This window comes from Dama dama, chromosome 29 (genome assembly GCF_033118175.1).
Source record: "Dama dama isolate Ldn47 chromosome 29, ASM3311817v1, whole genome shotgun sequence".
Classification (NCBI taxonomy): domain Eukaryota; kingdom Metazoa; phylum Chordata; class Mammalia; order Artiodactyla; family Cervidae; genus Dama; species Dama dama.
In genome coordinates, this window is record NC_083709.1 from 12,323,769 (window position 1) to 12,341,886 (window position 18,118).

Consider the following 18,118-nt stretch of genomic DNA (forward strand, 5'->3'; position numbering starts at 1 on the left):
TTCAAGTAAGGGTTTTGTTATACCAGAGATGGTGAGCTGGCTGTCACATGTTTACCTCTTCTTTTGGAGAATTTATGCATAGATCACATGACTAACCTCATGCACTCTCCCTTCCTTAACTAAGCCTTTTGTAACTGTATGCAAATATTCTGGAATGCATTTTCCCATGCTGATCCAGAAGGTTTTCATTAATTTCTTGCAATTTTAGAACTTTTAGATTGAAAATAACCTTATAATGGCTGTTTCCATGTAAAAAAAGTGATCTTTGATGGTGTTCTTGTTTTTTGAGGCTTCAGTTTTTGAAAAAATAAATTAGTTTATTAGACTTCCAGGTGACAGTAGTTCTTCTATGTTATGTGTGAAGAAATAGTGGTTGATATTTCATATTCAGTAATTCTTTAAGTAAACTGATGTTAAACAATTCAGCATCTTCACCTGAAAAATAGTGATTTATAATGTGAAAACATGATTTTTTTTTTCTGTTCCACTGAGAATGTTTGATGGATGTTTGTTTTCAAGAACACCATGAGTAAAATCAGTCTATAATTACCCCAGCTCACCATAGCCCAAACCTTAGAACAGCCTCTTGGAGTTAAACTCCTGATTCATGCTATTGGACGACTGGTAACTGGGAAGGCTGCACTTTTGCTCTCTCATTATTTCTACCTTATAAGAAAGAGTTCTTTGCCAATAGTAGAAACTCTAACTGATGAAGCAGGAAATGAACTGGTTGTCAGGGTGGTGGGTGGACAGCTCTCAGACGCCCTGGAAGCCTGGAGAACTCACACTCGTCAGGACCTGTCATTCCCACAACACACAGGCAGCTGGGCTTGCACAGCAGATGCTGGTCTCATGCCCAGGGCACCCTCACATTTAAACTACCCACCTCCCAACTTTGCCTTGGCTGCCAGGAACAACCTCCCCAAGTCTTGCTTTTAAGGCACCTGTGGTTTTACTAGGAAGGTATCACTTAAACGTGTGAACCATGAGAGGTGTTGACCGATGGGTTTATTCAGGATCAGCAGAGAACTGGAGTTTGAGGGTCTGCAACGATGGTGAGCTCTGTGCAAGTCTCCCCACAGCAGAGGGAAGGAGAACTTTTATAGGGAGGAAGAGGGAGTCGGAAGGGCCATAGTAAACAGAATCCATGGCTTTTCAGGGCTGAGTCCTTGCCAGGAAAGAAGAGGAGTCATTTTTCCCTTCCTCTTGGGCTCTGCAGTGTTACAGGGAGTGAGAACTCTCTCTGCTGGTCTCATAACTATTTAATTGAGTTTTGTTTTATGATTTAAATTTTATGATTCTTTTATGAAGGGAAACTTGATATAAAATATGCCAAATAACAAAATATATATTTGGACAATATTGGGTTCAATCTCTGGGTCGAGAAGATCCCCTGGAGAAGGCAATGGCAATCCGTTCCATTATTCTTGCCTGGAAAAATCTCATGGACAGTGGAGCCTAGGGCTACAATGCACTGGGTTGCAAAGACTAGAACATGACTGAGAGACTAACACTTTCATTTTGGACAATATGATAGATTACAAAATGATTCTTTATGCTTAAATTATTTTTATTGAGAGAAATTCATGAAGCATTCACTTGATGGTTTTGGTATAGTTTATTTCATGTTGCCTGCTCATCAGCTACTTTTAAATTTGAATTAAGAAACACTATGACCTCAATTATAACAGAATTTATTTCTGCAGAGTGGCAATGCTATTGAAATTTCATGATAAATCCTCTTTTCTGTGGATTTATATCTTGTGATGTTAATTTGTATGAGGATGAAAGTTTGTATTAAAAGTGGCTCAGATCACGTGAAAATTTCTTTATAAAAATTGTAAATTAGTATTTGTAAGAGATCAATCAACTAAATGATAATTTACCTGAAAAATACTCTTTAAATTAAAAAAGCAATTTATTCTAAATAGCAAACTTTTACTAGCAGTTACCCTTTCCTTCAGAATAGTTTTTATGGGCATTTGAAAGTATTAACACAATAGTTATCTTATAGTGAAGCGCAACTGTCTGTGTTGATTGAACATTTTCCCCAATTATCCCAGAAATGAACTGGCCAGTTGTTTATTCTTATCTCTTTATTTTAGGTGTGTATTTATTAAGTAATCCATTTAGATAAAATTTTAAAAACACTTGTAATAAAGATGTTCATGAAAGTGATAGCTGCTTGCTACAAATAGAATTGTGTGTATGTGTTTATTTGGGTATAATTGACATGTAACATGTATAAGTTTAAGGTATGCAACATATGATTTGATAATTTATATTGCAGTATGATAGCTGCAGTAGCATTAGCTAACCCTTCTAATCAAGTTACATAATTATCCTTTCTTCTAGTCATGGGAACAGTTAGGATCTATTCTCTAAGCAAGCTGAACATTTATAATACAGTTATGTTGTCTGTAGTCATTGTACTGTGTATTAAATTGCCAAGACTTACCTACTTATATGCAGAGTACATCATGCAAAATGCTGGGCTGGATGAAGCACAAGCTGAAATCAAGCTGGTTGGGAGAAATATCAATAACCTCAGATATGCAGATGACACCACCCTTACAGCAGGAAGCAAAGAGGAACTAAAGAGCCTCTTGAGGAAAGTAAAAGAGGGGTGTGAAAAAGCTGGCTTAAAACTCAACATTCAGAAAACTAAGACCATGGCATCTGGTCCCATCACTGCATGGCAAATAGGTGGGGAAACAATGAAAACAGTGACAGACTTGATTTTCTTGGGCTCCAAAATCACTGCAGATGGTGACCACAGCCATGAAATTAAAAGATGCTTACTCCTTAAAAGAAAAGTTATGACCAACCTACACAACATATTAAAAAGCAGAGACATTACTTTGCTGACAAAGGCCTCTCTATTCAAAGCTATGGTTTTTCAAGTAGTCATGTATGGATGTGACAGTTGGACCATAAAGAAAGTTGAGTGCTAAAGAATTGATGCTTCTAAACTGTGATACTGGAGAAAACTCTTGAGAGTCCCTTGGACTGCAAGGAGATCCAACCAGTCCATCCTAAAGGAAATCAGTCCTGAATATTCTTTGGAAGGAATGATGCTGAAATGCCAATACTTTGGCCACCTGATGCAAAGAAATGACTCGCTGGAAAAGACCCAGATGCTGGGAAAGATTGAAGGCAGGAGAAGGGGACAACCAAGGATGAGATGGTTGGATGGCATCACTGACTCAATGGACATGAGTCTGAGCAAGCTCCAGGAGTTGTTGATGGACAGGGAAGCTTGGCATGCTGCAGTCCATAGGGTTGCAAAGAGTCAGACATGACTGAGTGACTGAACTGATTGACTGACCTACTAGTTGAAACTTTGTGTGCATGAACTCAGTTCCCCTATTCCTCCAATCCTCATCTTCTGGTAACCACCATTCCACTCTCCATTTGAGTTTGGTGCTTTTTAGATTCCACACATAAGTATTATCATACACTGTCTTCCCCTGTCTGACTTGTTTAATATAATGATTTCAAGTTCCATCTATGTTATTACAAATGGAAGGAAGGATTTTTTTTCTCATGGCTGATTAGAAGTACATTGTGTGTGTATGTGTGTGTGTGTGTGTATAATCTCACATCTTCTTTATTCATCCATTGATGGACACTTAGGTTGTTTTCATGTTGTGACTATTGTAAATAATGCTGCAGTGAACATGGAAATGCAGCTATCTCTTCAGTATTCTCTTTTAATTTCCTTTGGATACATTCCCAGGGATGGGATTGCTGGATCTTTTGCTGATAATTCTATTTTTAATTTTTCAAGGAATCTTTGTAATGGTTCCATAGAGGTTGGGCCAGTTTACAGTCCTACCGACAATACAAAAGTGTTCCCTCCCCATCCCCCAGCAGCATCCTTGCCAACATTTCTCATCTGTCATCTTCTTGATGACATGCTTTCTTAGCAATTAGAGATGATACCTTAGTGTGGTTTAGATTTGCTTGTCCTTGGTGATTAGTGATGTTGAGCACATTTTTATGTACCTGTTTGCCACTTTAACGCCTCCTTTAGAAAAAATTCTATTTAGTTTTGCCATTTTTAGTTGGATTTGTTGTTGTTATTGAGTTGTATCAGTTAATATATTTTGGATATTAACCCTTGACCTGATACAAGTCTTGCAAATATTTTCTTCCATTGGTTGCTCTTACATTGGTTGATTTTTTTCTTTGGCTATGAGGAAGGTTGGTGTAATTTTACTAAATGATTTTCTTTTGTTTGTGCTTTTGGTGTCATATCCAAAAAAATTATTGCCAAAACCGATACTGAGGATTCTTCTTCTCTACTGTTTTTCCTAGGAGTTTTACATTTCCATGTCTTATGCTTAAGTTTTAGATTAATTTAGGATTAATTTTTGTGAGTGGTATAAGACAGGGTGCAATTTCATTTTTCTGCCCGTGTTTATTCAGTTTTCCCAACAGCATTGGTTGAAGGGACGTTCCTCAATGGATGTCTTGGCTCTTATCAAATATTAGTCAGCCATATATACAGGGATTTAATTCTGGGTTCTCTACACCATTGGTCTATGTGTTTATTTTTATGGCTGTACCATACTTCTTAGTTACTATAGCTTTGTAGTATGTGTATATATATATATACATATATATATGTATATAGACATATATGCATGTCTATATGGGCCTCCCTGATAGCTCAGTTGATAAAGAATCTGCCTGCAATGCAGGAGACCCCAGTTCAATTCCTGGGTCAGGAAGATCTGCTGGAGAAGGGATAGACTACTTCCTCCAGTATTCTTGGGCTTCCCTTGTGCCTCAGCTGGTAAAGAATCCACCTGCAATGCGGGAGACCTGGGTTTGATAACTGGGTTGGGGAGATGCCCTGGAGGAGGGAAAGACTACCCACTCCAGTATTCTGGCCTGGAGAATTCTATGGACTGTATGGTCCATGGGGTCGCAAAGAGTCGGACACAATTAACTGACTTTCACTTTCATATGTATTTCTATTAGGAAGTGAGATGCATCCACTTTTGTTTTTTTCTCATGATTGTTGTCTATATTTAGGGTTTTATTTTATGGCTCCAAAAATTTTTAGGATTGTTTATTTCTGTAAAAAGTCCTATTGGAATTTTGACTGGGATTGTGGTTGTATGAATATTTAAATGATATTAACTCTTCTAATCCCTAAACATGGGATATCCCTCCATTTGGCTGTCTCTTCTTTGATGTCTTTCAGTAAAGTCTTGTAGTTCTTATTGTACAGATCTTTCAATTCCTCAGTTAAATTTATTTCTAGGTACTGTACAGGTTTTGTTGCTATAGTAAATGAGATACATTATTTTTCCAGATGTTTTATTTTTAGTGTACAGAAACACAACTGATTAGAGTTTTAATGAGGCTTTTTTTTAAAGACAACTTTTACAATACTTTATATAGTTCTTATTGAAGTATAGTTTTGTTTTTTTGTTTTTTGTTTTTTTACAATATTATGTTTCAGATGTTCAGTTCAGTTCAGTTGATCAGTTGTGTCTGACTCCTTGCAACCCCATGGACTACAGCACACCAGGTCTCCCTGTCTATAACAGCTCCTGGAGTTTACTCAAACTTATGTCCATCGAGTCAGTGATGACATCCAACCATCTCATCGTCGATCATCCCCTTCTCCTCCCATGTTCAATCTTTCCCAGCATCAGGGGCTTTTCCAATGAGTCAGTTCTTCACATCAGGTGGCCAAAGTATTGGAGTTTCAGCTTCAACATCAGTCCTTCCAATGAATATTCAGGACTGATTTCCTTTAGGATGGACTGGTTGGATCTCCTTGCAGTCCAGGGACTCTCAAAAGTCTTCCCCAACACCACAGTTCAAAAGCATAAATTCTTCAGTGCTCAGCTTTCTTTATAGTCCAACTCTCACATCCATACATGACTAGTGGAAAAAGCATAGCTTTGATTAGATGGACCTTTGTTGGCAAAATAATATCTCTGCTTTTTAATATGCTGTCTAGGTTTGTCATAACTTTTCTTCCAAAGAGCAAGCATCTTTTAATTTTTTGGCTGCAGTCACCATCTGCAGTGATTTTGGAGCCCAAAAAAAATAAAGTCTCTCACTGTTTCCACTGTTTCCCCATCTATTTGCCATGAAGTGATGGGACCAGATGCCATGATCTTAGTTTTCTGAGTGTTGGGCTTTATGCCAACTTTTTCACTCTCCTCTTTCACTTTCATCAAGAGGCTTTTTAGTTCTTCTTCACTTTCTGCCATAAGGGTGGTGTCATCTGCATATCTAAGGTTATTGATATGTCTCCTGGCCATCTTAATTCCAGCTTGTATTTCATCCAGCCCAGAATTTCTCATGATGTACTCTGCATATAAATTAAATAAGCAGGGTGACAATTTACAGCCTTGATATACTTTTCCTATTTCGAACCAGTCTGTTCTTCCATGTCCAGTTCTAACTGTTGCTTCCTGATCTGCATGCAGATTTCTCAGGAGGCAGGTAGAGTGGTCTGGTATTCCCATGTCTTTAAGAATTTTCCAGTTTGTTGTGATCCACACAGTCAAAAGCTTTGACATAATCAGTAAAGCAGAAATAGATGTTTTTCTAGAACTCTCTTGGTTTTTGATAATCCAACAGATGTTGGCAATTTGATCTCAAGGTTACTCTGCCTTTTCTAAAACCAGCTTGAACATCTGCAAGTTCATGGTTTATGTAATGTTGAAGCCTGGCTTGGAAAATTTTGAGCATTACTTTACTACTGTGTGAATGAGTGCAATTGTGTGGTAGTTTGAGCATTCTTTGGCATTGCCTTTTTTTGGGATTGGAATAAAAACTAACCTTTTCCAGTCCTGTGGCCACTGCTGAGTTTTCCAAATTTGCTAGCATATTTAGTGTAGCATTTTCACAGCATCATCTTTTAGGATTTGAAATAGCTCAACTGGAATTCCATCACCTCCACTAGCTTTGTTCATTCCTAAGGCCCACTTGACTTTGCATTCCAGGGTGTCTAGCTCTAGGTGAATGATCATACCATCTTTAGTATCTGGATCATGAGGGTCCTTTTTGTACAGTTCTTCTGTGTATTCTTGCCACCTCTTCTTAACATCCCCCACTTCTGTTAGGTGCATACCGTTCCTGTCCTTTATTGAGCTCATCTTTGCATGAAATCTTCCCTTTAGTTCATTTCTGTCACTCATTCATGTCCAACTCTTTGTGACCCTATGGACCACAGTACACCAGGCCTCCCTGTCTATCACCAACTCCTGGAGTTTACCCAAACTCATGTCCATTGAGTTGGTGATGCCATCCAACCGTCTCATTCTCTATTGTCCCCTTCTCCTCCTGTCCTCAATCTTTCCCAGAATCAGGGTCTTTTCAAATGAGTCAGCTCTTCACATCAGGTGCCCAAAGTATTGGTGTTTCAGCTTCCACATCAATCCCTCCAACAAACATTCAAGACTGATCTCCTTTAGGATGGACTGGTTGGACCTCCTTGCAGTCCAAGGGACTCTTGAAGAGATCTCTAGTCTTTCCCATTCTATTGTTTTCCTCTATTTCTTTGCAGTGAACACTGAGGAAGGCTTTCTTATCTTTCCTTGCTATTCTTTGGAACTCTGCATTCAAACGGGAATATCTTTCCTTTTCTCCTTTGCCTTTAGCTTCTCTTCTTTTCACAGCTATTTGTAAGACCTTCTCAGATAACCATTTTGCTTTTTTGCATTTCTTTTTCTTGGGGATGGTCTTGATCCCTGTCTCTTGTACAATGTCACGAACCTCCATCCAGAGTTCTTCAGGTACTCTATCAGATCTAATCCCTTGAATCTATTTCTCACTTCTGCTGTATAATCGTAAGAGATTTGATTTAGGTCATACCCGAATGGTCTAGTGGTTTTCCCTACTTTCTTCAATTTAAATCTGAATTTGGCAATAAGGAATTCATGATCTGAGCCATAGTCAGCTCTGTCTTGTTTTGCTGACTGTATAGAGCTTCTCCATCTTCAGCTGCAAAGAATATAATCAGTCTGATTTTGGTATTGACCATCTGGTGTTGTCCATGTGTAGAGTCTTCTCTTGTGTTGTTGGAAGAGGGTGTTTGCTATGACCAGTGAGTTCTCTTGGCAAAACTCAATTAGCCTTTGTCCTGCTTCATTTTGTACTCCAAGGCCAAATTTGCCTGTTAATCCAGGCATTTCTTGACTTCCTACTTTTGCATTCCAGTCCTTACAAAACAATAATTCAATATTTTTATAGATATACTTCATTTAAAGTTATTAAAAAACCAATGGCTGTACTTTCCTATGCTCTACACTATATTCTCGTTGTGTATATATTTTATACATGGTAGTCTGTATCTCTTAATTCCCTACCTCAAATTTTTTGCCTCTCTCCATCCCCCTCCCCTCTGTAATCACTTTTGTTCTCTATATCTGTGAAATGCTTCTGTGTTTATAGATATATATTTTTTCTTGCTTTATTTTTTAGATTCTACATATTAGTGATAATATAGAGTATTTAATTTTTCTCCATTGTCTTATCTACTTTTCAAACTGTTGTAAGTTGAATATAAATGACTTTGAGACTTGAATATGTATCCTCTTGGATAGTCACATGGATATATTAACTGTATTGTAAGCTGAGTAAAGAAGTCAAGAAGGAAAAGGAGGAAAAGAAGGAAATTTAAAAACTGAATTAGCTTTCAAGGTAGGTCATGGTTTTTTCTCCAAATGTACATGTTATTAGTTATACTTACTACAATAGGCTATGGGTTTTTCTATAACTATGAAAAGTTAAGAAAGAAATGATTAAAAAATGAAGAGGGGTCTTTTTAGCACACATGTGTTTAATGTTCAAAGTTTTATGTGTTTTTAGGTGTGCTAAACTGGATAACATTTTCATGAACTTTTTCATTCTCTGTTCTGATTTCATGCTTTAAGAAAGTAATAAGTTCATGGGTGGGTGTTTGCTTCACTACATGGCAGCATTGCTGGACCTAGAAATAAGCCATTCTTCTGATCAAGAATGCATGCCTTCCTTGGTTTTTCTGCATGTATATTGGGTTAAATTAGGAGTATACATATTTAGAATCTAGTAGAGATGAACTATGTAGTTAATTTGGGTTACTCTGACCCTAAATTTTTATAATTTGATTTATCTCTTAAAATCATCATTCACTAGTAATTTCACTTGACAGTGTATAATTGAGCTCAACTACAAACAATGACTTTGTTACAGAAGTATTGCAATTTGAACATTCTGAGTTTTAAAAGTGTTCATTGGAAAAGATTTTTATACTGGACTGAAAGGATTGAGAAAAAAAAATAAACCATTCCTATCAAGTCTCTCCTCTTTTTATAGTTGCATGTTAAAAAGTTGATACAAAGTCAGTTTTGGACAAAGTGATTAGAAAAATATTTTGGTTTGACCAGGTCAATGTCAATTATATGTGATGTTCAGAAATTTCCAGAAAAGTCCCAAGGATGATAATCTCAGGTTGACTTTATCTGCTGGAATTATAAGAGGGAGCCTCAAAACATGGAATATTGGCTCCTTTCTCTTTACATTGCTGACTACACTCCCCTGACTATGACCATGGTAAAGGGAGCCCAATCCTGCCAGACCAGCGCCGTCCAAGAGACTGTCTGTGGTTGTGGTCACATATCCCATATTGCAGGATGTAATACTACTACCCACACGTGACAATCGAGTATTTAAAATGTGTCTAATGTGATTGAGGAAATGAACTTTAAATTTCTTTTAATTAAAATTAATGTGCATTAATATTTAAGTTTGGTTATTGAAAAATTAACTTTAATACTGACATATGACCTAGCAGCTACAATATAGAGCAAGGAAACATGTTTTCCAATGTGTGAAAGCATATTAATTACTCGAAGTCAAGTGAAGCATTTTTAAATATGTGGCTTATGGGAGTCCACCTCAAAACTTCTGAAGAGTGATCTTTGGAGAAAGAGTCCAGGAATTTGCTAACAAGGACACAGAGGAGTTCAATCATCCAGGAATTTAGGACTTGCCTCTGATGTCTACTTACAGGAAGGTTTGCCCTGACCTAGAATGGCAGTGGCATCATGCCTCTCTCCAAACCCTTACTTTATGCTCTCCAACCCTGTGCTTAGGTTTTGCTCCCTACCCGCTTCTTCCCACCTCATTCAACTCCCCTCTTCCTCACTGTCCCCCCCATCTCCCTCCTCATTCTCTCTCTAAACTCTGTTACTGAAATGGATGTGCTGGGACTAAAATGGAGTAGCAGTTCATTCTGGGATTATTTTATTTCTATACCTTTTACTACCATAAACCTGAGATGGAATACCTGAGTACTAAGTGGTATTACTTCTTGGGAATGGAATTAGGAATTAGAAGTGCTTTTTTAAAAAAAAAAAACAAAACAAAGCTTTTCCATGATTTTTTTTTTAAATATAGAATATTTTATAGAATATAAAATATAGACTGTTTTACAATCAATCAAAAATCACCAGGTATTCAAAGAAACAGGAAATAAAACCTGCAATTATGAGAAAAGTCACATATTCAAAAATGACACAGAAATAACCCAGAGTATAGTATTAGCAGACAAGTATAGTCATTTTAATGTAACATTTTAAGTCATTTTAACAAGTTCACTCTTGAACATTTAACTTGTGTTCAAGAAGCTAAATTTTATACATTGAACATAGATTACAAAGTTTTATAATAAAAGCCCTATAAAATGCTGCACTTAAAATCCATTTTATTTTAACATGCAGTGTAGATTTTAGTTTTCTCGTCATCTCATGCAGGTATGCTGATCTTCTTGATTAAGATGAGCACTAGGTACATTGTAAAATTCTTAAAAATTACAAAGGAACAAGCGAATCACAGGTGGTTCCTCAAGTCACCACAAAGGAACTTAAACTAAAGTGTAAGGTCTTTGAAGATAATTAACATAAGACTATGGAGAAGTGGTTTTATGGCATGAGGAAGAGAGGATGGAGAAAATGTGGTAAAAATTAAACTCTAGTTGTATTTATGAGGTCCACATTCCAAGAGTGGGGTGACTCCTGGGAGCAAATGTCTTTTCCTGTGAGTTTTTTAATCAATTTAAATACATGTTGCATTTCCAGCTCCTGTATTCACATTTCTATGCAATATTTAACCAGTTACACCTAGACATAATTTCTAATAGCTCACTGTGTGTAATGTCACTGTTTTTACTTAGTGCATGACTCATGGGGAGATTGAGAATCTTTCTCTGAATTTGGACACCTGGGTGGTTGCCCAGGGGTGCCTAATACATTCTCTGCCACTTGGTAGAGAAAGGAGCGGTGGGCTGTACCAGCTATTTTGAAATATTGCAATTGCTAAAACTATTACTTTTATTTTTTATAAAATTTGCAAACATAGAAATGACAGTATATATGCTTGCTTACATAGCACAAATGTTATTAAGAAGTTTCAATCACATTTTAATGTGTTTTTTTCAAAGTCACTGATCAGGAGTTGTAATAGGGCTGATTGTGTTTAATCTTAAGGATATTTAACTGTCAAGGCCATTTAGGAAGTAGTAATCTAATATCAAGCAACTAGGCAGGGTTTTCTTAGTAGTTTATGATAACACTTGACATTTGCACATTGCTGGGAAAAAAGAGACTCCATTTTTCATCCATTTCCTTCTGCAAATGTCAAAGCATGTAAATAATTCAGATGGAGATTTAGGGGGTTAAGTCTAAAGTATACACAGTAGTCTGAAAGCAGAAAGGAAAAACATAGACAGTTATGAGCATTAGAATCTGTAAATTTTGGTCCAGGAAGTACAGATATCTGAAGGGAATGACACTGGTTGGAGAGTTAGGTGACCAGAATCCAGATCACCTTTTTTGTCCCCTGAACATGTGACTTGACCCTAGCAAACCTGAACCTCAGTTTATAAGATTAAGTGTCTAGTAACTAGACTGAACTCACACACTCAAATCAGTCCATGCTCTTATACAACTTGCTGTTACACCTTGAGTGATTGTATGTCAAGTATTTTTGTTGTTTGTTCAGCTGACACACAGGATCCCTGAGAATTAAGGGTAGAATTCACATCTACAGCTTGAATCAGTGTATTTGCTCAAGGACACAGGGAAGCTCATGAATTTATCCTGGTTTCGATGTAATCACCAATTTGGGAAGAGTGATGATAAGAAATCTCTTCTCAGGAAGAGAACTCAGGAGTCGGTAGGAACAACAGTGACTCTTATTAGACTCCTTGCCATTGGGCTCTTGAGTGGACAGCCCTCAAACACCTTCCCCTTGGTTAGGTCTACTGAAAATAAGGGAAGTCAATAATGTCTGACCTCACTTGGTTGTCAACCATACACATTCATTAGAATGCCACTAACTTCTTGTCACAGTTGATTGTAGAAGGTGGCTTTTCTGAAAGATAGCTTAATTTTGGAAAGGTTATAATGTGATTCCTCTAAATTGAAACAGCACACTTTATCCATCAAGTAGTATTTCTTTGAGCTTAATAGCATTTCTTCTTTTATTGTAAACAATGACATATGGAAAAATGAATGAAATATATGCAGTTTAATAGCTGAAGTGAAAACCCAAGAAACCAATGCTCAGAGCTGGAAAATAGTGAGTGTGTCCACACACCACCTCTCACTGTTAGAGCCCTTCTGTAATAAATATGCTTAACTTTCCTTAGCACTTGGTGTTTTGTGTTTGTGTTCATGAAAATAGATTGCCCTAATTTTGTATGAATAGAATCAGTAACAAAATACTGCATTTAAAAAAAAATCTCCTTTTTTCTCAACATTAATGAATTTTCTTTATGTCATTACATGATGCTATCGCTTCTTTGATACAATGCAGTACTCAGTTGATAGAATAGTTTTAATCCATTCTATTGTTGAACATACATGTTTCAGCTTTGGGCTTTTCAGAGTAGTGTGCTCTGAGCATCGGTGTCCATGCTTAACCATACAGCATGTGCGTGCTGTATGTAGAATGTGTATCCTTGTACTTGTCTGCATCAGAATGTTAGGAAAGGAATTATTGGATAAGGAGACACAGATAGATCTTGGGAGATGTATCAAAAAAGTCCTTTGGAACTAAGATTCTCTATTTTGGAAGATATTGTGTATTAATTCAGTTACTTTAGCAAGACTGTTAAGGTTTTCAAGCTTTTTTTTTTTTTTGTGCAATAGAGTTTATTGAAGTATAAAAGGGATAGAGAAAGTTTCTGACATAGACATCAGAAGGGGGCAGAAAGAGTACCCCCCTTGCTAGTCTTAGCAATGGAATTATATACTCTCAAATTAGTTATTACAGTGAATCAAAAGAATGTCTAGAGGTTGTAAAGACCTCACCAGACCTACTTCCATAATCAAGCTCTTTTTTGTAAGTTTATTATATTACATACTTTCCTCAAAATATGTCCTTTCAATTCACTTTTAATTTTAAATGCTCTAGTATAAGCCTGGCTTTTAACATCCTCTTACATAGCATATTCAGTGATGCTCCTCTTTTTCATCTGTGACATTATTAACAGTTTTAGAGTCCTTTCTTTTTTGAGTGGTTTGTCAAGTTTAAAAAGCTCTGCAAAGGTTTGCTTCTAATTTGTTAATCCTTCTATTATATATATAATAGTTGATCTACAGTGTTTCAGGTGTACAACAAAGTGATTCAGTTTTATATGTGTATGTATATATGTATGTATGTGTGTGTGTATACTTTTTTATATTATTTTCCCTTATAGGTTATTACAAAATGTTGAGTATAGTTCCTTATGCCATAAAGTAGGTCTTTGTTGGTTGTTGTTGTTGTCCAGTCGCTATGTTGTGTCCGACTCATTGCAACCCCATGGACTGCTGCAAACCAGGCTTCCCTGTCCTTCACTGTCTCCCTGAGTTAGCTCAAACTCATGTCCATTGAGTCAGTGATGTCATCCAACCATCTCATCCTAAGTACAGTTCAGTTCAGTCGCTCAGTCGTGTCTGACTCTTTGCGACCCCATGAATTGCAGCACACCAGGCCTCCCTGTCCATCACAAATTCCCGGAGTTTACTCAAAATCATGCCCATCGAGTCAGTGATGTCATCCAGCCATCTCATCCTCTGTCATCCCCTTCTCCTCCTGCCCACAATCCATCCCAGCATCAGGGTCTTTTCCAGTGAGTCAACTCTTCGCATCAGGTGGCCAAAGTATTGGAGTTTCAGCTTCAGCATCAGTCCTTCCAATGAACACACATGGCTTATCTCCTTTAGGATGGACTGGTTGGATCTCCTTGCAGTCCAAGGGACTCTCAAGAGTCTTCTCCAACACCACAATTCAAAAGCATCAATTTTTCGGCACTCAGCTTTCTTCACAATCCGACTCTCACATCCATACATGACCACATGAAAAACCATAGCCTTGACCAGACAGACCTTTGTTGGCAAAGTAATGTCTCTGCTTTTTAGCAGAACTTCATTGTATATTTGAAAGTCACTAACAGAGAACCTTAAAAGTGCTCATCACAAGAAGAAAAATTGTAACCATATAAGGTGATGGACATTAACTGGATTTACTGTGGTAATCATTTTGCAGTGTGAATATAAAGCAAACCATTATGCTGCACTCCCAAAACTAATGCAAAGCTTTATGTCGATTATATATCAGTAAACCTGGAGAAATAATCAAATTCTCAAAACCAAACCAAACAACAACACACATGTTTTGGAGGCAGAAGTGAGGCAACAGTTCACTTTGCATCTCACCTTTGATGCAGTGGGCCAGCTCCCAGCCCTGGCGTGAGCAGTGACTGCCCGCCGTGTCTCCGGCCATTCCCTCAGCCCCCTGACTCCTTCGTGGGTGTCTGTCTTCAGGTGCACAACCAGGGGCCCTGGCTTCTCCAGGTCACTCTGGTGACTGCGGCCAGAGTGGAAGAACCCCTGATGTGGGTTTCCGTGCTGTCTCCAGCCTTGTGAGCTACATCTGGTTTTACTTTCTTGCACCTCTCCTCCATCTTTCCTTCCCAACTCGCCCTGTGGACGTCAAGCTCTAACATCAGGTGTGAGAACAACACACATCTAGAGAGAGCTTCACCAGCTTCCATTTGTCTAGAAGGTCAAACTTTTTTTCCTCTTTTTTCTTAAATTCTGTTTTTTTCAATTGAAGTACAGCTGATTAACAATGTTGTGCCAATATATACTGTACAGCAAAGTGACTCAGTTTTACACATACGTATTCTTTTTTTTAAACATTATTTTCTGCTATGGTTTACCCCAGGAGATTGAATATAAGTTCCCTGTGCTATGCGGTAGGACCTTGGTAGGGTCAAACTTCATAATATATGGATTCTAGTGGTTTTGTCTTTCTGTCTGGTCTCTGATTTGAGCAGAGAGACTATACATTTTTTTTTCTTTAAGTTTTGCTTTATCTGCCACCCACTGCTTTGTAGCTGATATTTTGTTATATGCTTAATTTTGATTATAACTCTGTCTTTGATTCATTTCAAACATGGGATATTTAGTGTTTTGTAAGTTTTGTTTTTTTTCTAAAAAATTACATTGTCAAAAAATATGCTCTGTATGACAAACTTTTAGAAGTTGTTTTGTAACTTTATGTCTACTACATGATGAATCTTTGTAAATGTTCCTATGTGCTCAAGACTAATATATTCTCTGCTGTAATTTGTGATACAAATTTGTAATACATATAATTAGTAATGTCAATTGTTGACATAGTTGCATTAAATCTCCCATTTTTTGTATTTTTATGTAGTTACTTAGGTGTCTAACAGTTTTCGCTTTGTGTATCTTAGGGCCATTTTATTAATACTTTTTGTATCACTCCTCTATATTATAGACTTCTCCCATTCCTCCTGATGAAAACTCACGCCTTAAAGTTGTGACTCCTATTCCACTGCCACTTGGCACTATTTCTCTGTGATCTCAGGATCCATGTAGATCCTCCTAATATTGTGGCCATTCTGGGTGCCCTCTTTCAGTGGTTTTCTACATTTACTCAAGGAACTCACTTGTCTTAGTCCTTGACTGTAAGCCCTCCAGGATATCAAAGGCAAATGCCTCCTTTGGCATCTTTTGAGGTCACAAAGAGTCGGACATGACTGAGCGACTTCACTTTCACTTTTCACTTTTATGCATTGGAGAAGGAAATGGCAACCCCCTCCAGTGTTCTTGCCTGGAGAATCCCAGGGATGGGGTTGCACCTAGTCGGACATGACTGAAGTGACTTAGCAGTAGCAGTAGCAGTTCTAACACCACTAGTCATCTCTTGCCATCTCTCCTCACCCATATCCAAGTTTCCACTTTCCCTCAAACCCCTTAAGTCTTTCTTCTCACTTAACTTCTGTACAGGCAAAATCACTCTGAACACCACCTGATATTTGTGTCATATTCACAGTCCCTCTCTTCCTTCATCTCAATTGCTTATATAGGTACAATGCTGGTTAAACCCTCCTACTGCTTGCCTGAATGCACTTATCTAAAGATGGTTGGAGAAGAATAACAGCTATGGTGACTGGTTGCCCTTTAAACCCATGACCATGAGCCTCAAATGGGCTTTAATTATTAATCAGAAACCCTGTATTCCTCTGTATTCACTCTTTCTCTGGGCAAGTTTTTCACTTTTTTCCTCTTCTCAACCCTACATATTCTCGCCCATATTTACTCTCAGGTGATAATCTTGTTCTCTACTTCACCATGAAAATTAAAATGCTGAAAAGTAAATACCCCTAATCCTTAGTCATTAGCAAGCAGACATCCCAGTTCCTGTGTCTTTTGCTGTGTATTTGGACTCCCCTCACCAAAACCCAGTCCTGGTTGAATCTAGCACTCCAAGAATTCTACAGTTGTGCCAGAGCAGATTAATCAATTGGATAGACACACATCCGTGCTCCCTAGTCTACCTAAATTCGTGATCACAAACCAGCTCCAGCAGTCTTGGGTGTCTGATGCTTCTCATGCTTTGGGCTAGTCACATCTCTGTGACTCTATCAGGCTCTGAGCTGCTGAGTTGACACCTTCTTCTCCTCAATCTCAGACAATAGCTCTGCTTTTTTTTTTTTTTTAATTGAAATATAATTGACATACAACATGACATTAGTTTTGGCATTTTGTGTACATTGTGAAGGGTTTCCCTGGTAGTTCAGCTGGTAAAGAATCTACCTGCAATGCAGGAGACCCTGGTTTGATTCCTGAGTTGGGAAGTTCCCCTGGAGAAGGGACAGACTGCCCACTCCAGTATTCTTGGGCTTCCCTGGTGGCTCAGATGGTAAAAAATCTGCCTGCAATGTGGGAGACCTGGGTTCAATCCCTGGGCTGGGACAATGCCCTGAAGGAAGGCATGGCAACCCACTCCAGTATTCTGGCCTGGAGAATTCCCATAGACAGAGGAACCTGGCAGGCTATAGTTCAGGGGTCACAAAGACTTGGGCATGACTGAGTGACTAAGCACAGCACAGCATGCGTTGTGAAATGATCACCACAGTAAGTCTAATTGCGTTCTGTCACCATACAAAGTTATAGAATTTTCTTGTGATATGAAGTTTTAAGATTTAAGAGTAGCTTTCAAATTTGCAACATGATATCACTGAAGGTAGTCATCATGCTGTATTTATATCAGCATAACTTGTTCTGTTTGTAACTGGGAGTTTGTACCCCTTGGTCCTCTTCACCCATTTTACCCACTGACTCACCTCCTCTCTAGTAACCACCAGCCTGTTCTCTGGAACTATGAGTTTTATTTTTTAGTTTCCACATATAAATGAAATCATATGAAATTTGTCTCTGTCTGACTTACTTCATTTAGCATAATGTTTTCAAAGTCCATCCATGTTGCCACAAATGGGAGCATTTCATTTTTTATGGATGGTTAATATTCCATTGTAGATATATATTTATATATATGGAATATATACATAAATCTTTATTTATCCACTGACAGACACTTAGGTTGTTTCCATATCTTGGTTCTTGTCGATAATGTTGCAGTGAACACAGCGATGCACATATGTATTTTCTGAATAAGTATTTTTGTGTTTTCTTCAGTTAAATATCCAGAAGTAGAATTGCTGAATCATATGGTAGTTCTATTTCTAACTTTTTTCAGGACACTCCATACTGTTTTCCACTTTAGTGGCTGTACTAATTTACAT